At 43.9% G+C, this 26,799-nt stretch overlaps 1 long non-coding RNA gene and 1 pseudogene across 1 annotated transcript; one reads left to right on the forward strand and one right to left on the reverse strand.

Moving 5' to 3' along the window:
• Positions 1-1,711: 1,711 nt before the first annotated feature.
• LOC136510464 (probable ATP-dependent DNA helicase CHR719) lies at positions 1,712-8,039 on the reverse strand (annotated as a pseudogene).
• LOC136512977 (uncharacterized) lies at positions 2,111-5,429 on the forward strand. Its single transcript, XR_010773268.1, has 4 exons — positions 2,111-2,538; positions 3,378-3,744; positions 3,834-4,970; positions 5,071-5,429. It is a non-coding gene; the product is annotated as an uncharacterized lncRNA (long non-coding RNA).
• Positions 8,040-26,799: the final 18,760 nt, after the last annotated feature.

Raw genomic sequence — 26,799 nt, forward strand, 5'->3', positions numbered from 1 at the left:
CTACCTCGATCTATAAAGGGAGGTCGGATCGTACAGAGGGAAGGGGATGAACAGAGGACGAACCCAGGAACCAGAGAACAAATCATTCGAGTCCTCAAGACCAAACTAATAGCAAAGCCACTCTAAGAGGAGTACCGAGAGCTCCTCCACCCTTTCTATCGTCTTCCTCCTCTTCGACAAGGAGGAGACCTCACCGCCGATGAGCCTAGGATCAGCACCGAGCGATTCCCTGCCAAATCTCTTACACTTTGTTGTAACCTCTCGATTTGGGTGCTCTTGAATACAAGGATCATCAAACTGCTGGATGTAGGGCTCCTATAAGGATGGACGAAAAACTCAAAGCTCGTTATCTCGCTCGGCTCGGCTCGACTCGTTATGATAACGAGACAAGACGAGCCAAGATTTTAGCTCGTTAGCTATAATGAGCCAACTCGCCAGCCACTCGCGAGTGAAACGAGCCAGAAAAAGTAGCATAACTTATATTAGTTTTGTATTACTTCATGTCTTGCACTTTACAATTGGTTGATGACTGGTCTAGACTCTATAAACTTGAGATTATTATGAATCTATCATTTTGTTTTTAATGGATGCATGGATTCTTATGGACACATTTGTATGGTATGGAGCGTGGACCATGGACGTATGGTTTAATAATACTATAGTATATTATTATACTTGCATATATGTTAGCACATGAATATTTTATTCGATTTAAAGCTGTTGGATAGTTAATTTTATATTATTACTATTCTCGAGCTTTAGATAAATATAAATATTATATTTGTGTATTTTTTTATACACAGCTCGTGAGCTTAACGACCCAACTCAAGCTCGTAAACGAGCCGAGCCGAGCTGGCCTTCTGGCTCGTTATCTTGGCTTGTTATCTTAATGAGCCAGAACGAGCCGAGCCGAGCTGGCTCATTATCTAGCCCTAGGCCCTGATAGGGCGAACCAGTGTCTCCTGTGTGATCTTTGAGTTCTTCGTGTTCTTGAGTCCACCCGAGCCACCGGAGACCTCACAGTCAGTGACACCCAACGAACAACAATGCTTGCCACAGTTTTGACCCCGCGGCGTGATAGCTAGCGCACCAGGTAGAGAAGCGCGTCAAGTGTGATTCATGCTCTACGGTGGCTGGAGCCACCCGCCTCGTCGCCGGAGCAGGAGGCGTGACCCTAGACAGCGGCGTCCTCCTCCCTGGCAGATTGAATCGTGGACAAAGTTGGTACAAATGCACAAAGTTGGTCAAGTGATTGAACTGTGCAGGGAATGAGGGTTGTGCAGAGTTAGAGGGTAAGAATGTGTGGAGTTGATTGGGAGATTATAAGTGTAGGGAGTTGTTGGATGTTTTTGGAAATAGATTCAGAGAGCTCTTAGAGATACTCCATTCGTTCCAAATTATAAGACACTCTAAACATTTAAGATACATAAATTTATTATGTATCTAGACATAACATATATATCTAGGTGCATAGAAAAACCCTCCAATGTCGGTTTGATGTGTAACGAAATTAATATTTAATAAAGGAGTTCTACAAATTTATGCCAACAAGTCCATACAGTATACTAGTAATTCTAATAAAGTTCATAAGCTTGAACGTACTTCTCAGTCGTAGTCATAGTCCTGCTACCTTAGTCTACAGGGTACTCCAGTGTTGAAGGACTTTCATCAAACAAACAGGTCGAGGCCATAACATTTATGTATGCTGACATTAGAATGATGGGCGCCCCTTCGAGTCCGACGACGAACTGAAGTGGCTTGACCTTCTTCTTCCAAGGGTATCTTTATAGTATGAATCCTGGGTCCAAAAGCTGGCCGGCGAGAGTGACCACGTCGCGGGCCGTTCTCGGCCGTCGGATCGGGCGCACGGACGGCCCACAGCGGGCGAGGCGTTTTTTTTGCAAAAAAACCCTCGAACTTTAGTCGAATCAACCCGCAGTCCAGGCCTCCTCTCAGTTTGTTTTCCAAAAAAGGCCTCGAACTTTACCGAAATTATTCTGACGTGTTCGAGACTTGATTCATTTTTGCAGACAGACCCCTCCACCCGCCCGAAGCCCCCAACCCTAACCCCCCCATTCTCCACTCTCCTCTTCTCCCTGCTCGCCGCCATCCCCGATTCCGGACCCCCTCCCTCCACCCCCACCCCGGATCTGTGAAGGGAGGAGTGTGGTGTGGCAGAGCCGGAGCCCTCGACGGCTCCACCTCGCTTCATGAGCTCGGACATAGTCCAGGCACATGAAGATCAGTAGCTTCGTTGCTTCCACCGGATCTGCGAGCTCCCTGGCCATCATGTGGTAGCGTTCCTGCTTGCACCAGATCTGCGAGCTCTCCATCATGTGGGAGCGTTCCTCGTCAGGAGCTACTAGATCTGGAAGGAGGGAGATAAGACACCCGTCACCTGCAGAGAACCTGCCGCACGACAGCTCGTCCGCAGCCGCGTGCGTGCGCAGGGAGCATGGCGGTGCTGCTCCGTCCGGCTCCAATGCAGGCGCATGTGAAGCCAGTAGGTCTGGTCAGCTACGCACCGCATCCTTCCCGGTGAGTTCTAGCTGCCCTCTGTTCCAATCGCCTATTCATCTACATAGGTATGCCGGCAGCCTGTTTATTTCCTGAGCACAAGAATGCGTCCAGGTTCAGTAGAACACCTACCACTAGCAAGTAGCCATACTATGCAAGTGTTTATGCTTACTTGAATGCCTTGTGTTCATCTCCTTTCAATGGTTTCGTTTTAGCGGCTTCCTTCAGCAGTTGTCTTTTCAAAACCACATAGGAATGAAATTTAGTGCTTATATTGATGACCGTTTCTTAATTTGGTGTTGCTACTAATGTCACTTTGTATTAACTTGGGCATATTGTGGCAGGAATAAGCTAGATACTAAGGATTGGAAATTAAAAAAAAAAAGAGATCAAGTTTAAATTTGATCCATCCGTATATGCTTGCTTATTCAGCATTTTTGTTTTCCCCTCATGATTATCACAGTTTGGTGACACCTGGTATTGGATTGAGCTTAGTCCAACATCCATTTGAACTTTAGCACTTGGATATCACTGGATTTGGACTGACTTGGATGTGGACATCCATCACATTTACATCCAACAACGTTGGATTCTACTGGACAAAAAAATCAGAATATAATCCATTTGTTAGTCAATGCTTCGAATACTCTCTTACTGCTACCTCAAATGATACTTTGTCCATTTTATTTATGCTGTGTATCTGCCAATGTGTTCCTTTGTCACAGTTCGCTTCTTGCAATGTTTTTTATTGTAATGCTTCTTTCTATGGCTTCTTGCAATGTTTTTTCTGTGGCAGTTTTCCTATTTCCAGTGTGTTTGCTATCTCTTGGTGCTTACTATTTCCCCTCCTTCATTGGCAGTAAATTCAGCTATGAAATGCAAGCACACACATAGCTCTGTTGCTGGATTTTATAAAGCGGTGAATGGAACAATTGATCTTTTTGGGCAGTTCGTCTAGATGCTTTGATCGGTTGTCCTACGGATTCTAAGAGTAAGAGGACATATCAATCAGCGGGTTTTACGCCATTCTTGCTGTTGTCTTGGCTTCTTTTACTGAAGCTTTGATTTTGTTTTGCTTTCTATTGCTGGATTTTGGAAAGCAATGAACACAGAGTTTGACACAATATTTCTTTTATATTTTAAATTGGATCTCTCTACTCTACCTGCTATATCTTGCATAACCTAAGACATTGTGCATGTTATGAACCCTACATCATGGATGACAAGGTAGTGTTTTTATTGCATTAAGTAGCCCTCCTTTTTCTGTTGCTCCTCTTCATATGCCTACTATTGAAAATTGTGAAAGTTCTTTTCAGCTACGACACTCGATGGAAGACATATTCTGGCTTTTCAAAAATCTTGATCTAAGACCGATGTTATAAGAAGGATCCTGAACCTAACTGTAACTATTAGTTGTGTAATGCATGTTTGAGAGCAGAAGTACGACGGCTCATAATTTGTGCTATGTACTCATTGAAATAATGTCGGCCATTATATGTACTGACGCTAATTGTGATAATGGCAATGACTGTATCTTAGCTATATTTGATAGTCAGATTGGTATGCCCTGAAATCATCGCCCAAACCGCGGCCAGCTAGCGTGCCACGTCACGGGCTTTTCGCGGCCGTTCGATCGGGCGCGCGGACGGTCCAGATCGGGCGATCCGCGGTCATTTTACGAAAAACCCCTTCTATTTTTCAGAAATCAACCCGCACTCCAGGGGCCCTCTCAGAATATTTTGCAAGAAACACCTCAGACTATTTCCAAATCAAGCCGCAGTCCAGAACGGATGGGCTCCGGGTTGGCTTGTCCGTCGAGCGAATGGCGACGCGGGTGCCAGCCACCAGCGAGGCGGCGCAGCCCACGCGCGAGAGCCGAGCGCGGCCACCACCGCGCACCAGCCACCAGCGAGGCGGCGCAGCACACGCGGGTGAGCTGAGCATGGCCACCACCGCGCACCACAAGATCGGGCGCCGCCCACAGACGAGGCTGCGCAGCGACCCGAGCACACCTGGATCTCCGCCGCGCGCCCAGCCGCACCTCGCCGCCGGCCGCATCCGGCACCGGAGAGCTGGCTGCTCTTGAGCGATGGCGCGACCGAAGCTCGTGGTGGAGGCGAGGCTGCTCGCCATCGTCCTCCAACCTCCTCCCCCGGGCGTTGCGCCGCGGCCGCCCCTGCTCCAACCCGCGGCTCGATGACGGCTTGGCCTGGCTGTGCCGCCGGAGATCCAAGGAGTGGGGCCCAGGCGGAGCCCGACCCAGCCGCGACCTAGCATAGCCCGTGCCTGCACCCACGCGGAAAGGGCCGGGGCCCGAGCACGAGGGCATCTGCAGCCTCCATGCCCCTTGCTGCTCCCGTGTCCTCCCCATTGCCGCCGGCCATCGAACTCAATGCCGGCGTTGGCGCTTCCATCGATGATGCAATCAATGTGTTCGATAAAATGGGCACAAGGTATATATTGTTTTCTTTCATTTTTTTTCTTTTATTTTTTGGTTCCTGATTTTCTTTAGTTCCACAGTACCATTCGCTGAATGCTGTGAAAATTTTGCAGGTCACATTGTGAAGATGGACTGGCAGGATATAATTGCCTATTGATGGAGTATGAAATGTTAGTAGCATTCCTTTTGTACGTCGACCCGGTGGAGGAAGGCTCTTGCATCAAAATAATTGTCATGTAAAGGAGCAGGATGCTCAGTTACAAGTAAGCTCATATTTTACAACACGTGAACTTGCAATTTTCACATGCCAAAGTGACATAAGTATCAATAGCATTGTTATAAGTTTTCTGTAATTGAATACCTTTGGAAGCACTCGAAGATGAATAAATAACGAGTTGATATTTGTCATAATATGTTCTGTTTAGTGTTTTCATTTGAAAATTGCTCTGACCTTGTACCCAAGTAAACAATGTTAGTGGTTATCTCCCTGGTCGGATTACTTTTTTAAGGTTTTGAAAATTGCTCTGACCTTGTACCCAAGTAATACTCTGTAAGGTTTTGAGTTTTCACACTGGTGTAGTAACTGATGAAAGTCAATAATGGCCCATTTGGACAACAGAGATCCATGCGTCTGTTTTGCTCCAACGGGACGCATGTGGATCCAACACCGGCAGGCGTGCGGCAACGCTGCGTGTAGTTTCTAGTTCCATGTGAAACTGTTTCCCTTCTGTAAGCCGCTAGTAATGACTTCTGTCTTCGCCATCATCTCCAGTCTCGTCCTTGCTGTATGATGAAACTCCAGCCCTTTTTTTGTCAGGTGTCCACGTTGGGTTACTCGCACCATCTGCGTTGTTTTCTACAGACCTAGGCGTTTTCTCACTAAACTCAACCTGGATGTCAGATGAGTAAGCAGTCCTCTTCGGCCTTGGAGTCGCCTTTGGAATGTCTTCAAATCCCTCATCAGATTTCATCCACTGATCACCAAAAGAGTCCGAATAGACACCCTCTTTTCTACGTCGCTTCGCACCAACCATTATATTCTGGAATTCATCTGCCACGGTTCTCTTGGGTAAATCATTATTGTTGGCAAACACCCAGTCTGGAACCTCATTCCCATCCATAAGTCTAGATTTGTAGTTTTCTCGAAGCCTCCTTTCTTCATCCATCTTCTCAAACAACCAGAATTTTTCATCAGTTCGTGCAGCCAAACGATTTATCTCACGCTCACTGGGGATATCTGTTCCCAACGAGCTTGTCCCCCTCCTGAGGATCTCCTGCAGCAATGCTCGTCTGTCCTGTGCTGTAGTGGGAATGAACATGAAAATATGTCATGTGAGTTCCAGTACAAAGTCTACATGTAGTAGACAAAAATTAAAAAAATAGGAATTAAAGCATTCAAACTCACCAGTGGAAGTTGGGTTAAACAACCCAGCCTGGATAACTTTTGCATCAATACCCATCTTTTGTTTTACACAGTCCAGGATCTCTTCTTCAATTGAGCCAACACTAACAAGAACAAATACACGCACTTCATTCTTCTGCCCTATACGATGGGCACGGTCTTCAGCTTGTTGGGCCATTTGAGGGTTCCAGTCACTATCAAAGATAATGACACTGTCCGCCGTCTGCAAGTTCAACGCAAGGCCTCCAGCACGTGTGCTGAGGAGAAACATGAAATATTCTGAATCCTTCTTATTAAAATCTGCCAGTAACCTCCCTCGTTCTTCGGTCTTCGTGGATCCATCCAGGGTTCAATTTATCGGTAGCAAAAAAAAAAATAACAGAGGTCACCAATAAACGGGTTTATCGGATTTATCAAAAAATTTCTCAGTCAAAAATAAAACAAAAAAAATACCTAATTTCACTAAAAAATTACATAAGTTGTCCCTAAAGCATTTAACATCAAGAACTAGCACATAATAGTATTAATATAATAGAGTATCACACTTTCATATAGGTGGACTAGCGAACTGATCATAGCTCAGCTGGTTGGGTTTCTTGTGATAGAACCTGCCCACCCGGGTTCAAGTCCTCGACTTGGCACGGGTGCTCGCATTTTCCTAGATTTATTCCAGGATTTAACGGCGCTATACTTTCAGTGGTAGGCGACGTCCTCGTCGAGAGCGAGGCGCCTGTGGTGACTTTGTGAATCTCGTGATCCGCCGGCTCATAGTCCTTCGGAGGTGCTCATAGGGGTAGGGTTTACGTACCTATGTTCATAGGGGTGAGTGTGCGTGCGTCGTGAGTGTCTGCGTTATACTGTGTAATTCTAAAAAATATATAGGTGGACTAGTGAAAATTGGAATCTCAGAAACAGGATCCATTTTGCTCGGGCGTGGCCTTGCTGCGCCAATTGTTTGGGCTCCACCAGCTGTCTGAATTCCCAAAATTGACGCCAGGTGATCCCAGTAAGTTCCTGCTGCTCCCTTCCACTATCACCCTCCCTCACCTTATTTCTTTCCCACCATAAATTATTCAACAAAATAGCTACCAACGCACTCTTCTCAGGTTTCAGACGGAGAACGGCTTCTATGCACTGTTTGGCGTCCGGCAAGGTGCACAGCTGCAGTCTGACATCCTCCAAACCCAACTCCTGCCACAATTTCTTAGACCATTTGCATTTGAAAAAGAGATGGCCTCCATCCTCATCAAACCTCTGGCAAACAAAACAAATTGTATCAAGTTCCATCCCCCTTCTCTTCAGGTTACATTTCAGAGCCAGAGAGTTATTGGCAAGCCTCCAAATGAAATGTTTTACTCTGTTAGGACACTGAAGATTCCAGATTTCCTTCCATAAACTCCCCATTACAACTCCATTACTAGAAGAGGCCACCCCCTGTATACTCTCTCTCTGCTCCCTTTCACACTGCACCCAATAGGCAGACTTTACAGAGAACATGCCCTTTTGATCATAGTGCCAAGCCACGATGTCATCCATTTCAGTATGGACAGGAAGAGACAATACGATTCTAGCATCCTCTCCACAGAAAGTGTCCAATACCAGATCTTCATCCCACTCGCCATAAACTGGATCGATCAGGTACTGAACTTTTGTCAGCAGTGATTGTCCTCTGGTCGTCATGGGCCTGCGAGTGGACCCTGTTGGCAACCACACTACTGGACTCAGGTTCTTTGCCGAGTGCCTGAGGCACTCGGCAAAGGCCCAATTGCACTCGGCAAAGCCTTTGCCGAGTGCGGCACTCGGCAAAGAACACACGCAAAAAATTGATCGGCAAAGCCCTCTTTGCCGTTCGTTGGTTAGAATGGATTCGAAAAAAAATCGTACTTTTCTTATTTTTTTTGAGTTCTTTCTTTCTTTTAGGTAAAAGAAAGAATGCTATAAGTAAAAGCAAAGACCTTAATTTTACTTTACAAAAAAAATTTCTTTCTTTTGTTATTCGAGTCGAAGAAGTATGAGAATTTTATAACTACCCAAAAACGACCAATCTTTTCATTGGCATAGCTTATTTGTTTAATAGCTTATTTGTTTAATAGTTAATTGTTTTTGTTACAGAAAAATATATTAATTCATTAAATTAATTCCAGAGTGTCTTTTATCGGGCACTCGGCAAAGAAAAGCGGCCGTCACGGCGCCGGCCCCGTTGACGGTGGCTTTGCCGAGTGCCAACCTGTAGACACTCGGCAAAGATTTTTTTATTTTTATTTTTTTAAAATTCTTTGCCGAGTGTCAACCCTGCAGGCACTCGGCAAAGATTTTTTTATTTCTTTTTAAAAAAAATTCTTTGCGGAGTGCCCACTGGCCGGCACTCGACAAAGTTTTTTTTAATTCTTTGCCGAGTGCCCTCTTTCCGGCACTCGGCAAAGTTTGAATTTTTTTTAAAAAAAATTCTTTGTCGAGTGCCCTCTGGGCCGGCACTCGGCAAAGTTTGAATTTTTTTTTAAAAATTCTTTGCCGAGTGTCCTCTGGCCGACACTCGGCAAAGTTGGAATTTTTTTAAAAAAATTCTTTGCCGAGTGCTATGATCATGGCACTCGGCAAAGCTGGAAAAATGGTTTTCCATCAGCCCATTTTCCTAGCTTTGCCGAGTGCTGTGACCATGGCACTCGGCAAAACGGTCCTTTGTCGAGTGCAACACTCGGCAAAGTGACCCAAAACGGCCATTTTTAATTTTTTTTGCATTCCATCATGACAAATAAATTCATACAATCATATATCTCATCCATCACATATATATCCCATCCATCACATATATATCTCATCCATCACATATATATCTCATCCATCCACACATCCATCCGCACATATCACATCCATCACAATATATATCACATATATAATAATAAGTGCTCAAGTTCATCCAAATAAATCCACAAGTCCATCAAAGTCCACAAGTGCATCACAAGTATATCAAAGTCCATCACCAAATGAACAACAAATGAAAAAAATACAACGTGCACTCATCTCGGCACTACGACTGTAGTGAAGGCCCAGTTGCATCATTCGGAGGTGCATGAGGTGGATTATTCGAACCACCGTCAAATGAAGACTGCACAAAGGAGTAAAGATTGCATGTGAGACAAGATTATTTAGATAGCTAATCTAGGAAGATAGAGGCCATACAAGCAAAGCACAAGCCAAAGAAAAAAACTTTCATACTCACAGGAGTAGCTGCAGCTGCAGGACGCGAAGGCGGAGGTGGAACCAACAGCCCAGGTGGTAGAGACAAGCCCACACGTTGCCCAAGCCCTTGTAGGAACTCCGTAATGTCCGTCAGCCTCTGCGTCTGGGCCTGCCGCTCGGTCCACTCGGCGTTCGGCTGGGCCGCCAGCTCCTAACGTTGCCTCATTTCTTGTTCCAGCCGAGCCTGTAATATTCCACTCCAATGTTTCAGTAATGCAAAGCTAATTAAGGTGTGTAAAGATCAATGTATGACGAGTAAAACAGGAATAACCTCGAGTGCATTGACTCGGTGCTGTGCAGCGATCGGCCGTGTGCGAATGGCCGGGCTCTCGCTCGTGCTCCGTGCTCGGATCTGGGAGAGAGAGGGAGTAGAGGCCGTGTCGATGACGCCGTCGCCAAGCCAGAACCGCCCATGCTTCTTGCCTTGCCCCGCCCTCATGATGGCCTCTCCATCGAAGTCCTGGGTGCTCGGATCATGGTCTGACCCATGGAGCGACCTCGCCACCTCAGTGTACTCACTAATGCGGGAGTGGACGCTCGGGTTCGTGTATGCCTCGGGCGAGTCCTCCAGGTTGAAGGAGACATCGGACGTCGCCTTGCCCTTGTGGGCCATACACCATGCCTGGAAGTCCGAGCAAGCCTGACCACTATGTGACGCCGACTGCAAGAAAGACAGCATGATGATTACAAATCAGGCAGAACTGAGCGTCACAATAGATAAATGAATTTGCGTACCCATGCTTGTTTGTATCCGGTGAGGCTGCGGCTGCCTTGATGGTGTGCTGGACTTTGCATCTGCAAACGATGGTCCCAGGCATCCCTGTGCATCTTGAGGTATTCCTCCGCGAACCACCTCTCCACCATCATCGCCTAGCACTCGGGATACGCTTGGCACCACCAGAGAATCATCTACTCGTCATCAAGTATTGGACATATAAGATCAAATTAAACCAACTTAATCTCAAAACGAATCAATATTGATGTTCTTCATTTACCTCAAGGTACTGCTCCCGGGTCAGCTGCATCTCTCTTGTGTCTTTCTTGGTTTTCCTCTCTCCAAGCTTCGACCCGTAGTAGGTTACGATGGCCTGGATGCGTGCCTAGTGATGCATGTCAATGACGAGTTTTTTACAGGCTTTGTTAGTCACCTGCTCCGCCCTGGCCTCAAATCCCTCCTCGCATCTGTAATAAGTCTGCATACAAAAGCGATGTATCCATTCATTATTTCAAGAAAAGTCCAATGAATACGACGTATTGAGCAATGTTGTGCGAGGGAGACTTACCCAAAGCTCTGCCTTCACCCGCGCCGCCTTGTTGGGGTACTCCACATCGGTGGCGATGGCGTAGTGGTCAAACGGGTAGGCCGGCTCCGTCTTCAATGCGTATGTGACAATGCCGGGGAAGTGTTGCCTGCACAGAAGACCTAGGATGCCGTTGACTAGCCGTGCGTTACCACCCGACACAACCACCCAGTTCCTGCACAAGTGATTAAGAAAAATTATTAGTTTTTTTTCATCATATCATATGAAGTGGTGGTGATAACATATAAAGTTACTTACTTTTGCCCTTCGGGGCGAATCACTGGGCGTTGGTGAGGAAGCGGAGCCTATGGTAGGCTCGCGGGACCTCGCAAGTAGACACTCAAAGAGGAGTCGAAGGAAGCGGAACCCGTGCCTGCCGCCTCCTCCTCCCGCGGCTCCTCACACGGCCCCTCCTCCTCGTCCGTCTAGCGAACCAGCTCATCGTCCAACTCATCCACGGGCGCCACCTCCTCCTCTAGCTCCTCACACGGTGTGGGAGCAGACGATCCCCTCCTGCGGTTGGCGGTCCTCTTCCTCGTCCTCCTGACCGATCCCTCCGCTGCCTCCTCCGCCTCCTCCTGCAGCCGGCGTGGTCTTTAGTAAATCGAGTTCACGGATCTATGACGGTCGCCCACCATCTTTGTTCAATCACCTGCAACAAAAAAGAAAAACAAGACGTAATTAGAAATAGGTGCAAAAATGAACAAAACATAATTACAAAAAACATAGTATTACATGTATTAGAAATAATCTTCATGATTGAGATTAGCTGGATCATAGGTCTCGTCATCACTATCAACATTGTCCAACTCATCAACACTATCCGAAGGAGGAATGTTGTCTTCATTGTCATTGCCTAAACATAATCGCTCAAGCATTTGTATGTCCTTCAGATTTTGCACCTCGTCTCTAGCGTCCTCATCATCATCCCTTTCATTGTCTACTTCCATTCCTATCTCTTTGGTTAAGTCTATGTCAAACCTCCCTTGTAGTCCCTCTTCTTGATAGAACTCTCCATCATATGTGTTTGGGTTGAAGTTGTAATCTTCATCGTTTGGGACAGGTAGTTTACCATGTGGCGATACCTTGTGCACAATAGACCAACCCTTAAGATGCTTGGCGTCTTTGTACGTGTATGACGTATAATAAACCTGGACGGCCTGTTGAGCCACAATGTAGACATCTTTTCCTAGATAGATGGAATCCTGTCGAATTTCGACTAGCCCAAGCTTAGGGGTCCGTCTCGTTACTCCAGGAAAAAACCAATGGCATTTGAATATGACAGGAGTAAGAGGTTTGGAACCATTGAATGATAGTTCGTAGATTTTTTCAATTCTTCCATAATAGTCGAGTCCATCAGTGCCGGGCGTAACAACTCTGATGTTTGTTGTTTTTCGATTGGGCCGACTCTGCTCGTAGCTTACTGTGTGAAAACGATATCCATTCACGTCATAACCGGTAAATGACTTGACCCTAACGGCATAGCTGTTTGCAACCTGTCTCAGCTCGTCACTTATAGATGCATCAGTTTGGGCTTTCTGTTTGAACCAACAAATGAAATCGGGGCTCCCTGGTCCCGCACCTTGTGAAAGAAGGGTATCATTTTCTTGCGGGGTAGGTTGCCTTGATCCATGCCAGGATTGATGAAGAAATTCCCTATACCAACGAGAAACAAGGGGGTTGGACGAAGAAACAAGGCCATACGGCGAAATGAAACAAGTTCGTTCAGAACTTACCCAATGAACGGCTGTACCTCGACAAGGTTGGTCAACACATATAGCATGATACTGCACCACTCTTCATTTTTCAATTGCTTAGTGGTCGATGCACTTGCGCTTCCGAGTTGCCCTTGGAAAAGGCTGAGGTTCGATTCATTTTTGCCAGCATTGTAACGAGGGGGTGGATTATAAACGCTAGGAAGTTTCTCAATGTAGTATTTCTCTGTGAAGTTCGACACCTCCTCTAGAATATATGCCTCTGTAATGGAAGCCTCAATTTTGGCTTTATTTCTACATTTTTTGCGAAGAGTCTTCAGACATTTCTCGATTGGATAGCACCAATGGTTCTGCACGCCCCCCCATCCATGCCTCATACGGGAGGTGCACAATCAAATGCTGCATCGGCAAGAAGAAGCTGGGTGGAAAGATCTTCTCCAACTTACAAAGCAACATGGGTGCCACTTTTTCCAAGTCATCAATGACGGTCCGAGAGAGCTCCTTGGCACAAAGCTAGCGGAATAAGTAGCTCAACTCTACCAGCACTTGCCAGACATGCTCCGAGACATAGCCTCGAACCATCACCGGAAGAAGCCGCTCAAGCCATATGTGGTAGTCATGACTCTTTATCCCGTTTACTCAAAGAGTGCCTAAGTTCACTCCCCTCTTTAGATTCGTTGCATACCCATCAGGGAACATTAGCGTCTTGATCCATTCAAGTACTTCCCTCCTTTGGTTCTTTTTTAAGATGAAATCGGCCTTAGGCCTTCTCTAGGTCTTACCACGACTAGGAGGCTGTATCTCTTGATTTGGTCTATTGCATAATGTTGCCAGGTCCACTCTAGCCTTAGGGTTGTCCTTAGACTTTTTAGTGTCCATAAGTGTTGCCCAAAGTGCCTCGGCGATATTCTTTTCAGTGTGCATTACATCAATGTTATGTGGCAGGAGAAGGTCATCGAAATAGGGGAGCCTCGTCATGCCCGAGATATGAGTCCACATATGTTGCTCACCATATCCCACAAAATCACCTTCTTCATTAGGCACGAGAGCATCTATCTGAGCATGAACCTCGGCACCAGTCATCATCCAGGGTGCATCAGATATCACTTTGACACCTTTCATAAAGTTCTTAATGTCTTGTCTAAATGGATGGTCAAGAGGTAGGAATTGACGATGTCTGTCGAACGATGAATACTTGCCACCCTTCTGCAACCAAATGAACCTCACACCTTCCTTGCATATTGGGCAAGGGAACTTCCCGTGAACACACCAGGCACAGAATATCCCATACGCCAGGAAGTCATGCAGAGAGTAGTGGTACCAAACGTGCATTTTGAAGGTTGTCTTTGTAGCTCGATCGTATGTCCATACCCCTTCGTCCCAAGCATGGACTAATTCATCAAACACGGGCTCCATGAACACACCCATATTACTCCCTAGGTGTCTAGGAATTATCAACGACAAGAATGCGTTATGTCATTGAAAGGAGACACCGGGGGGAGATTAAGGGGGATAACAAAGATGGGCCAACATGTGTATGGGGCAGCCATCATTCCATAAGGATTGAACCCATCTGTTGCTAGCGCGACACGTACATTACGAGCCTCATCTGCTTTGTCATGATGTTTGTCATTAAAGCGGATCCAAGCTTCACCATCGGATGGATGTACCATCTTGTCAGCATTGTACCGTTTGCCATTTTTGTGCTATGTCATCTGTTTCGTGGATTCCTCGATCATGTATAGCCGTTGGATCCTCGGTAGGAACATAAGGTACCGTAGGATTTTCACGGGGATCGTAAGTTGCCTCTTCTGGCCATCATCAGAGTCTACCTCTAGGTACCTGGAGGATTTACACTTTAGACAGAACTTTGCATGCTCTTGTTCTTTCCTAAATAGGACGCACCCCTTCGGACAAGCATGTATCTGCTCATATGGCATCTTAAGTGCTTAAGGAGTTTCTGTGACTCGTACATGCTCTTTGGCAGAATGTGGCCCTCCAGAAGCAGGGTGCCAATCACGGTCAACATCTTATCGAAGCCATGTTGACTCAAGTTTAACTCGGACTTCAACCCCATTAAGCGTCCAATGGCATCTAGTTGAGACACCATTGATTGGTCATGAAGGGGTTTCTGTGCTGAGTCCATCATGTCGTAGAACGCCTATGCGGCTGCCTCCATCTCCTCCTTCTCATGTCCCTCATTGAACTATCCTTGGTGAAAGTCATCTAACATGTCTGGTACCCCGGCATCAGCATCAAAAGCCTCCACTCGTGGTCTCACCACCTCCTCTCTCATACGATGGGCTTCACCATGGTGGATCCACCGGGTGTAGTCCGACGTAAATCCATTCTTCACCAGATGTTTACCCATTTCCACCTTGTTTACCCTCCTCTTGTTTCCACATTTGTTGCAGGGACACAAAACTAGGCAATGTCCTTTAGCAGCCTTGCCAAATGCACTATTTAAGAAAGCATCGGTCTTGTTCATCCATTCTGTGGTGTAATCACTCTGACTTCTCTAGCCCGTGTACATCCACTGACGGTCATCCATCCTCTAACATATGTATCAGCGAGTAATGTAACCATCAATTGCATCTACATGGTGTTCCTACTATCTAATAGGTGAGGATAGGTCCTAATCCCACCCGCAGATGCGTAGATGAGGTTAGTTTCCATGCTCTACTCCTATCTGAGATAGAATTTCGGCAGCACCTCCCCACTGTTCTTCAGATACACGTCTTGCCAAAGAAGAGTGCGTATCCAGAGAACAACAGGGAGGTGATGCCGAAACTCTGTCTCGGACCGGAGCAGACCATGGAAACTAACCCATCTACGCATCCGTGGGCTGTCCAAAAAATGTGGATAATCCAAAACAGATACGGTCATAAATATGCAAAGATCTACATACCTCCAACCGTATCTTTTTTGAATGGGAGACGCCTAACTAGGTTACTTGATCTACGACCATGATACGGAAAGAGGGGTTATACCTAGGGTGGCGGCGGAGTCAGGCTAGCGGGGCCATGGCGGGTCGGTGCAGTGGCGAGGCGGCGCGGTGCAGGCAGATCAGCACGGCGACGGGAACTCCAACTCGGCTCCGACGGGCTCTTTTCTACAAAAATGGAACAAAATACTGTCATTTAAAAAAATTGGTAGACCCTCCCCTGCACGGTGAGGTTTCCAAAACCTATAAAAAATAGCGGCACGATGGCCGATAAGCACATATGTCTCAAGAGAAGCCATGTAATTTGGATATCAATCAATGCAGAAGAATATATCCAAGTAATACCACTACTTCTACTACTACTTCCACTATTGCTACTACTACTACCACTAGTTCTACTACTACCACCACTATTGCTACAACTACTACCACTACTTCTACTACTACTACCACTAATTCTACTACTACTACTACTACCACTAGATGTACTACTACTACCACTACTTCTAATACTACTACTACCACTAGCACTACTAGTACAACTAATACTACTACAACTATCACTACCATGACAACAAAAAGAGAGAAGGCATACCTGACGGGCGCCAGGGGTAGGGGCGGGCGGCGTTGGGGTCGGGTGGCATCGGGGTCGAAGTCGGGAATGGGGTCGGGCATGGGTGCGGCCGGGGGCAGGGCCGGCCTGGGGCGGCCGAGGGCACGGCGCGGGCAGCGCGGGTGCGCGGGCACGTGGGTAGGCCGGCCTGGGGCGACCGGGAGCAGGGCACGGCCGGGGGCATGGCGCGGGCGGCCGGGCAGCGCGAGCAGCGCGGGCACGTGGGCAGCGCGCAAGCGCTGGCGGCGTGGGCGCGGCGTGCGGCGCGGGGGAAGAGGCGGCGCGGGCGTGGGCGCGGGGGCTGGCTTTTTGGCTATCTGTCTGACTTGCCGGCCGGTCGAATTCGCTTAAGTCTAGAATGGCTCTTTGCCGAGTGCCGGATCAGGGAGGCACTCAGCAAAGATTTATTTTTTTTAAAAAAAATTCTTTGCCGAGTGTCCTAGATCTGGCACTCGGCAAAGATTTAATTTTTTTAATTTCTTTGCCGAGTGTCCCAGATCTGGCACTCGGCAAAAAAAAATTCATACTTTGCCGAGTGCCCCTAGCACGGCACTCGGCAAAGATTTTTTTTAAAAAAATGTCTTTTTTTCGAAAAACAATACTTTGCCGAGTGCCCCTGGCCCGGCACTCGACAAAGATTTAATTTTTTTTAAATGTCTTTGCCGAGTGCCCTGTGAAGACACTCGGCAAAGAGGAATTTTTTTTTAAAAATCCAAACCCTCTTTGCCGAGTGCCTTATCCGTGGCACTCGGCAAAGACCCCCTTTGCCGAGTGCCATCCCCGGCACTCGGCAAAGTTTTTTTTTTGCCTCCAAATTTTTTGTGCAGCCCTTTAAAAGCACCAGGAACTCCTAGTTAGAATTTGAGGATTTTTTATGGCTTTTTGATATATTTAGTTACTTTATTTCATTTACTTGAATTTTTTTGAAAAATATAATTTTGAACTGCACGTGGTACGAATAATGGAATTTAATAATTCAAAAAATGATAGTCATGTTACTGAGTGTAGTGTGAGGCCGTATCCAGGAACGTACCCGAAATTTCGGACATCTTGTTCACGAAACATGACTGCGAACTTGCGTGTGAAGTGTTTTTAAATTCTATAAAAAGCAAACGAAGTCCAATAATCATGAAACTTGTTGAGATGTCGTGATATCATATGTGGAGGCTATGATAAAAATTTCAGAAGATTTCGTACATGTTGTCATGTACGATGCTTACAAACTAGGATATCTCTACATCACGTACGATGTTTACAAACCAGCATATCTCTACATGTGATATCACATGTAGAGATGTCCTGGTTTGTAAGCATCGTACATGACAACGTGTATGAAATCTTCTGAAATTTTTATCATAGCCTCCACATATGATATCACGACATCTCAACAAGTTTCATGATTTTTGAACTTTGTTTGCTTTTTATAGAATTTAAAAACACTTTGCACGCAAGTTCGCGGTCATGTTTCGTGAATAAGATGTCCGAAATTTCGGGTACGTTCCTGGATACGGCCTCATACTACACTCAGTAACATGACTATCATTTTTTGAATCATTAAATTCCATTATTCGTACCACGTGCAGTTCAAAATTATATTTTTTCAAAAAAAAATCAAGTAAATGAAATAAAGTAACTAAATATATCAAAAAGCCATAAAATCCGCAAATTCTAACTAGGAGTTCCTGGTGCTTTTAAAGGGCTGCACAAAAAATTTGGAGGCCAAAAACAAAAAAAAACTTTGCCGAGTGTCGGGGCATGGCACTTGGCAAAGGGGGTCTTTGCCGAGTGCCACGGATAAGGCACTCGGCAAAGAGGGTTTGGATTTTTTTAAAAAATTTCCTCTTTGCCGACATTTAAAAAAATTTAAATCTTTGCTGAGTGTCGGGCCAGGGGCACTCGGCAAAGTTTTTTTTTCCAAAAAAAGACATTTTTTTAAAAAAAATCTTTGTCGAGTGCCGTGCCAGGGGCACTCGGTAAAGTATTAAAAAAATAATTTGCCGAGTGCCAGATCTGGGACACTCGGCAAAGAAATTAAAAAAAATAAATCTTTGCCGAGTGCCAGATCTAGGACCACTACTACAGAATGGACTTGTTGTCCCGGGTGGTAACGGCCTTTAGTCCCGGTTACCGCGCCGGGACAACGATCCCGGGACTAAAGGTGCCACCTTTAGTCCCGGGTCATCGAGTCAGGACTAAAAAGGTACCTTTAGTCCCGGTTGGGTTACCAACCGGGACTAAAGGCCCTCCAGCCGAGCAAACGTGGCCGCACCCTTTAGTCCCGGTTGGTAACCCCAACCGGGACTAAAGGTTCCTTTTCTTTTTCTTTTTTTTTTTAAATTTGTTTTCAGTTCAGTTACACGTATTTGTTTAATATATAATATGTTTTTATGTACGTATTCTATGCTGCTAATATAAATACACGCACGCATATAATTACATCTAATTCTCATCTCGAGCATTATTATATTCGAATAAAGTATGAACCTATATATATATATGTATATATACAACACTTTCATAATCTTGTTCTCGAAAATAACGATATCAATAAACATTTAATTTACATCATTTATTCCTTAGTATCAAAGTAGAACTCGCCGTTGGGATTTAGCACTTTTTCTAGAAGATATCTTGCTATTGACTCTTGAACTGCTTTCAGATGGTCTTTTTGCATGACCCTTCGTTTCAACCATTCAGTCTTGCATTTGAAATAAAAGAAAAAGTATTAATACATATATATATATATTCATTTAAAAATAAATAAAAAATTAATATATACGTACTCTGAGGACATCTTTAGGAGTTCTTCTTATGTACGCAGTGATAAATTCACAAACATAGTATCCACACAAGTTATTACTTGGTTCCTGCCGCAAACGCCACTGTACGAGAAGAAGATTATTCTTATCGTCTCACATGTAAATTGAAGTACGATATAGTAATTAAACACGTGGGGAAGTGTATATAGTACAACTTACTGGTATTTCAACTACATTAAGTGGTGCCTTGCAATCCTTGCGATGTTGCTGAATAAACTCTTTCCAAACCCTGTGCGATCAATAATGTACAATCGTTAATAAATTATGGCAAAGTCTATTCAATAATAGTTATGCGCGAGAGATCGAAATTACCCCTGGATAATGTCTATCATATCTTGGTATAGTGCCCGCTCTTTTCTCAACGAGTCAAAGATTACTAACCGACTTGAGTTTAACTCAATAACAATGAGTATCCAGTGAAACCTGCATTGGTTTATACACACACGTGCATGCATATAAGTTGTATTGATAATACATAAAATGTGTAGACTACATTATTATTAACACTTACTCAAAGTTATACGGGAAAAGTATTGTTGTCTTGTCATGCTGCTTCACGAAGAACATCATGATATTCTCCTGTGCTTCAGATACCCACCGCTCCTTGACAATAATACCGGTTTTGAATACGATATAAGGATCAATGAAGCCAACACTAGTGTCTTGTATTCTTTGGAGCTCTGATATCTGGAATCTATATATAAATATAAGTTACATGTGAGGATAATTATATACACGTACGCATGGAAGTGAGTTTATTAAATAAAAGTAAAAATCACTTACAAACAAAAGGAGCTAATGATTGATTTGTCCAGAGCGTCCAAGTGGAATAGTTGATGCAATTCTTCAAAACTAATATGTAAGATGTCATCGCCACGGAAGTAATGATGGTCTCTAAATCTGACAAAGATCCACTGCTCACCCCTGCCACACGCCTGCATGTACCACTTGTTGAGCAAGTACATTTGCGTACCCAATTCATTCAGAGCCGCAGGGTTGTACAGACTTTTGCCATATTTATAAGTCTTCCAGGTATCAACTTCCAGGTTCTGGATTGGAGCTTTGCCCGTCAATTGATCTAAGGTTAAACCAGTATCTTTAAAAAAAGCATTAAGGGCTTGAACCGACACTTCTCCAGAGTTGTCTGGTCGATAGACTTCTATGTTGGAACCATATTCATTAGCAACAATAAGATTTTGCATTGGTTGCTTCTGTTGTCCGAGCTGTGGGACATCCTTCCCTGATGCTCTTTTCCTTTTCTTATCTGCATCATGTGACTTCACGAGGGAACGGTCATAGTCTGATAGTGGCGAAGGCTTATGAAGTTCAATCATCTTTTTCTTGTGAGCATCGACCTTCTACCTCAGCACCTCTCATGGTAGGTAAAAGTACGGCTTCTCCTTAAGCTTCGCTTGACTCTTGTTTTTGGTATCTATAAAAAAATCTTTCACTTTTTTGTCTTCTTCAGCTGCTATTTGCTCATCAGTCTTTTCAAGAAGTATTTCTTGAGAAATAACTCTTTTTCTCGGGGTCTTCTTTGCCGCCGGGACCTTAGACGTCTTTGTAGTGCGTCACTGTGGAGGGGGTGGGGGCGGTGTTGGAGATCGGTGTAGAGGCGATGTGGCCGGTGTTGGTGGAGACCGGCGTGGAGGCGTTGGAGATCGTTGTAGAGGCGGTGGGGCCGGTGTAGGAGTTGGAGATCGTTGTGGAGGCGATGGGGCCGGTGTAGGAGTTAGCGATCGCCGTGGGGATGAAGTCGTCTCGCCCCCCACGACGCTGTGATGAGATGGGGAATGAATGATTAGGCTAGGCTGGGGGGAGACCCTGCTACAAAAACAAGTTGTGTGTCAATTATTTTTGAAGCCAATAGAAAATTAATGGAAAATAATATTTCATTCACTTTCATTCGTACCTAGGGTGAGGTAGGGGAAGCGGTGGCACCCCAGGAATGATGATGAAGCATTTGCGCCATTGAATAAATGTCTTCTCTGCTTCTCCTAGTGTCTTCTCCCCATCACCGCCTTCAATGTCAAGAGGAACATTGCTGTAACCTTTGAGCACTCTATCGACCGAGACGCTAGCATATCTAGGTTGAATAACTGACCCATGGATTCTTGGTGTCTTCGTTCGGTCTATTGGAGATACAACCCCGATAGCCACCATGATTGATGCATTATTACCATCTGGAATGTGCAGCTCACATGTTAGAGGCTCGGTAATGTCATCAACAGGGAAGCGCAACCCAGCGTCGTCTTGAATAACTGGCAGCTCCGTAGAAGCACAACTGCTTTTCATCTGACCAACGGGGCTAATGGTGACTCCCGGCATTGATTGCGATTGCATTTGACTCATTGCTAGCTGCACTTGCCTCTTGATCTCCTCCTGCATTCTTACCTCAAGAGATTTTTCTCGTTCACGTGATTCAAGCAATGCTTGTCGTGACTCATTAACAAATTGCTCCAATGCACGGATTCGTTCTGCCTCCTCATCCTTCTTTCTCTGGCGGCTTCTGTAGGTATCCTTGTCTGCTGGGAATACGTGTAGCCACGGAACTGCCCCATAGCCTCTTGTTCGACCACCGTGTTCGGGATTCTCTAGGGCATATGTCAATTTATCCTTCTCTCTGTTGGGCTTGAAAACACCACTATCAGCTTCTTCCCTAGCACGAGCTAGTCTCTGTGTTGCTCTCTCAATTTTTTGGCCGAAAATTAGCTTGCTAGTGTCTGGGTCTAGGCTTCCCCCATGAGCATAGAACCAATTCTTCGTGCGTTGAGGCCAGTTCTTCTCTATTGTTTCAGGTATGATTCCCTTGGCAGTAATCTCTGCTTCTAGGTTCTGCCACTTGGGAATAGCACTCCTATAACCACCTGATCCCATGCGATGATGGTATTGCTTCTGTCGGGCATTTTGCCGATTCCACATCACACGTTCCTCACTGTCTTGAGATGTCTTGTATTCTACGAAGGCATCCCAATGGAACTCCAACTTGACAAACGCCTTAGCATTGAAATTCGGCGTAGCATTCTTCAAGATAAACTTTTTATACAATGTCTTCTTCCAACTCTGGAATAATGTTGCCATCTTCTTCATTGTCCAATCCCTCACTAGCTCCTTCAAAGCATCATCTGCTTGTAATGTGAAATGCTGAGTGATATCTCTCCAAGCTAGGTTCTTGTCACGATCAGATACAAAACTAACATTAGGAGCGGATATCTTCTGCTTCCATTCACGAGCACTAACCAGGATCCTATCCTTTACAATGAACCCACATTGATTGACATATGTCTGAGCATGTGGTCCCAATGGTTTGCTGGTGTCGGTGTCGAATTCTGATATTATGAAACGGCCCTCTAATGGCTTTTTTGGCCCTCGTACTTTTCTACTTTTGTCGGTGGTTGATGTAGATCCAGAGACCGGCTACATGAGTAGAAATACAACGATTAACAACAAATATACGTACACATGCATCTATAAGAGATGATAGATAATCGAATATACCTCGCTAGTATTTTCTTACGCGACAATTTGTTGATCTTCAACCACCGGCATATTCAGGATATCCTCATAATCAGCAAAGTACTGACTCGTGTCATCTACATCCACATTGGTGCCGACGTTGATAATATCCGCCATTATGTCATCACTTAAGTTATCATCCAGAGCAGCCATTTGTATCTTCAAGATAACACATAAATAGAATTACTATGGTACATAACATAAGTACATGTGATAACACATATAGAATTACTAAATCCAATTAAATATAATAACACATAATATTTCATAAGGATAAACAATAATAAGGTATAGGCTTTGGAATCGAATCAAAAACACTTTCGATCCAAAAACATGGAAATAAGTACATGTATATATATACACAGAATGATACAATATATTTTCTCTCTCTCAACACATAGAAATAAGTGCATATGTCTATATCTCTAGATATGCATGTGATACACATAGAATGTCTCTCTAGATACAATTTTCTCTCTCTCTCAACACATGAAAATAAGTACATGTATATATACATATAGAAATAATTAAGTACATATGTATACATATAGAATCTCTCTCTAGATATAATATATATAGAGAGATAGAATATATAATTACTAAATCCAATTAAATAAATCTAACATGAAATTAGATAAACTAGTAATATATAATACATTTTAATCTAACATATATCAAAAACTATAATAAAAACTATCTAAAAAACTATCTAAATAAAATACTAATTAAATTTTAATACATTTAATCTAATATATCAAAAACTATCTAAAAAATAACTAAAAAACTAACAATAAACTACTAATTAAAATTTAATACATTTTAATCTAACATACAGCCGAGACTTTATAAAAAAAATCTAAAAAACATGGCCGATCGAGAGCATGCAGCAGATCAAGAGTACTCGACGGAGGCCGTACGGTGGGCGCGTGAGAAGCGTCGTCGACGGAGGGTGGGGTCGGGTGCGGCGGCGGAGACGGGATGCGGCGTTGCGGGCCGGGAGAATGGCGCGGCCGGGCGGGGCTAGATCGACGACGGCAGCGCGGCAGAGACGAGCTCGACGACGGCGGATGGCGCGGCCGGGCGGGGCTGAGCGACGGAGGCGAGATCGAAGATGAACAGAACAGACGTTCGATATATATAGGCCGGGACCCTTTAGTCCCGGCTGGTAACACCAGCCGGGACTAAAGGACATTTAGTCCCGGCTGGTAAGACCAACCGGGACTAAAGGGTTGGACCTTTAGTCCCGGTTGGTCCCTTTAGTCCCGGCTGGTGTAACCAGCCGGGACTAAATGTCCTTTAGTCCCGGCTGGTGTTATCAGCCGGGACTAAAGGTATTTTTGGGCGGGCACCGAAATTGCCGCCCACCCTTTGGTCCCGGTTCTTGGTCTGGGCCGGGACTGAAGGCCTGAAAATTTTGGCAACCCGCCAACGTAATTGAAAAGGCCTAGGATTTTGATTTTGTTTAATACTAGGTTAATCAATTAATTCCATAGCAACTTCAATACTTTGCAATATTTATTTTAAAAAATACTATTGATTAACTAATTATTTATTATAAATAGGAAAATTTTGTAACCTAAAGTTTTTAATTTCTTTTATGAATATAGAATATAAATGTTACTAATACTAAGTATTTTGTTAATGCAAAAATATATTTGTAACTTAAAATTAATAAAACTAATATTATTCGATAGGAAATTTATTATCACATTATTATAACGTCAATGTTTCAATTTTGTCTCGGTTTTTGACCAAAATTGACAGGAAATTTTTGTTGAACCTATAAAAATAAAGAAAATGTAGTATTTTTTGTTTTACAACTTTTTCAAATGAAAAAATGGCCTATATAAGGATTGTAGATATTGATGAGCTTAACAAACTCGGTATTCAAAACTTTTCAATTTGAGACAATCTAGGGTTTCGAAAACTAGTTTGTAGGCGTCGAAATTTAAAAATCACAAATATGAACCGTCCAAACTTTCTCAAATGGAAAGTTGACCAAAACAACAATTGTAGATATTTTTGAGTTTAACAAACTTGGTATTCAAAACTTTTCAATTTGAAGTCATTTAGAGTTCATAATACTAGAGTCAAAGTGTTGTTTTTTCATTTGACCAAATTTGACTTGGTCAAACTTGCTCCAATGAGACACTAAATGACCTCAGATGAAAAAACTCTGAATACCAAGTTTGATCATCTCAGCAAGATCTACAATTGTTACATAGCTCATTTTCCCATTTGAGAAATGTTTATCAAACACTAGTCACAACTTCTTGAATCTCATATAGACTTTCTAAAACTATGTCACACACTTGTGAAATTTGAACTACATTTTGTTCAAGCTTTCTCAAATGAAAAAATGGCCTATATAAGGATTGTAGATATTGATGAGCTTAACAAACTTGGTATTCAAAACTTTTCAATTTGAGACAATCTAGGGTTCCGAAAACTAGTTTGTAGGCGTTGAAATTTAAAAATCACAAATTTGAACCATCCAAACTTTCTCAAATGGAAAGTTGACCAAAACAACAATTGTAGATCTTTTTGAGTTTAACAAACTTGGTATTCAAAACTTTTCAATTTGAATACATTTAGAGTTCATAATACTAGAGTCAAAGTGTTGTTTTTTTATTTGACCAAATTTGACTTGGTCAAACTTGCTCAAATGAGACACTAAATGACCTCAGATGAAAAAACAATTGTGAAGTCATAACATATTACATAATATCCGTCTCTAAAACATAATATATTAAACATGCATCGTTGTATCATGCGGGCACAACAGTGAATTTCTTCTTGACGTATGACCCTTGGTTATGATCTTGTCGTAACTATGGAGTGTCTTCATCATTTAACATGATGCTTGGATCTTTCTTCACTATGAAGGGTGGAATTTGGACATTTCTTTCATAATCTTCTGACATATCTGACTTGTCTTCAATTTCCACTATATTTATTTTCCCAGAAAGAACTATGTGGCGCTTTGGCTCATTGATCATTGAGTTGATGTCTTCGTTTTTTCCTCTCTTTGATTTTGTAGACATGTCTTTCACATAGAACACCTGACTCACATCGGCAGCAAGGACAAATGATTCGTCTTTGTACCTAATATTGTTGAGGTCCACTATTGTCATTCCATACTCTTTGTCAACTGTTATCCCTCCTCCGGTCAGCTTCACCCATTGGCACCGGAATAAAGGGACTTTAAAATTAGGTGCGTAGTCTAGTTCCCATATATCTTCTATGCGGCCATAATATGTTTGTATATTCCCATTTGGATCTGTGCCATCTATGCGAACACCACTATTTTAATTGGTGCTCCTTTTATCTTGGGCAACTGTGTAAAATGTATTCCCATTTATCTCATACCCTTGGTACATGAGGATATGCCATGATGGTTGCCTAGCCAACAAATACAGTTGCTCATCAATATTGTCATCGCCTTGACATTCTTTTCGCAACCAACCACTGAAACTTTCTATGTGCTGACGCCTAATCCAAGCTTCAGTCTTCCCTGGAAACTTGGATCGTAAGAACTCCTTATGTATCTCGATGTACGGATGCACCAATGATGAGTTCTGAAGAACTATGTAGTGTGCTTTATTGAAATAATCGTCTTCCATGCCAATATATGTTTTCTTCCCTAAAGTTCCTTTACCACTGAGTCTCCCCTCGTGTCGCGATTCAGGAACGCCAATCGGGGCAAGGTCAGGAATAAAGTCAACACAGAACTCAATGACCTCCTCTGTTCCATAGCCCTGGGCAATTCTTCCTTCAGGCTTAGAACGGACTTTCACATATTTCTTCAAGACTCCCATAAACCTCTCGAAGGGGAACATGTTATGTAAGAACACAGGTCCAAGAATACTAATCTCCTTCACCAAATGAACTAGGAGGTGTGTCATGATATTAAAGAAGGATGGAGGGAACACCAACTCAAAGCTGACAAGACATTGAACCACATCATTCTATAGAGTAGCTAGTTCCACTGGATTGATTGCCTTTTGAGAAATTGCATTGAGGAATGCACATAGCTTCACGGTGGCTAGACATACATATGGAGGTAGAATTCCTCTTAAAGCAACTGGAAGCAATTACGTCATAAGCACGTGATAGTCGTGGGACTTTAAGTTTAGGAATTTCTTATCTGGCATATTTATTATACCCTTTATATTGGAGGAGAATCTCGATGGGACCTTGATGCTGCTTCGACATTCGAACATGTTGTCCCTCTCTTCTTTGCTAAGCGTGTAGCTAGCAGGACTTAAGTAATGACGTCCATCATCTGTCTT

Source organism: Miscanthus floridulus, chromosome 16, assembly GCF_019320115.1.
Source record: "Miscanthus floridulus cultivar M001 chromosome 16, ASM1932011v1, whole genome shotgun sequence".
Classification (NCBI taxonomy): domain Eukaryota; kingdom Viridiplantae; phylum Streptophyta; class Magnoliopsida; order Poales; family Poaceae; genus Miscanthus; species Miscanthus floridulus.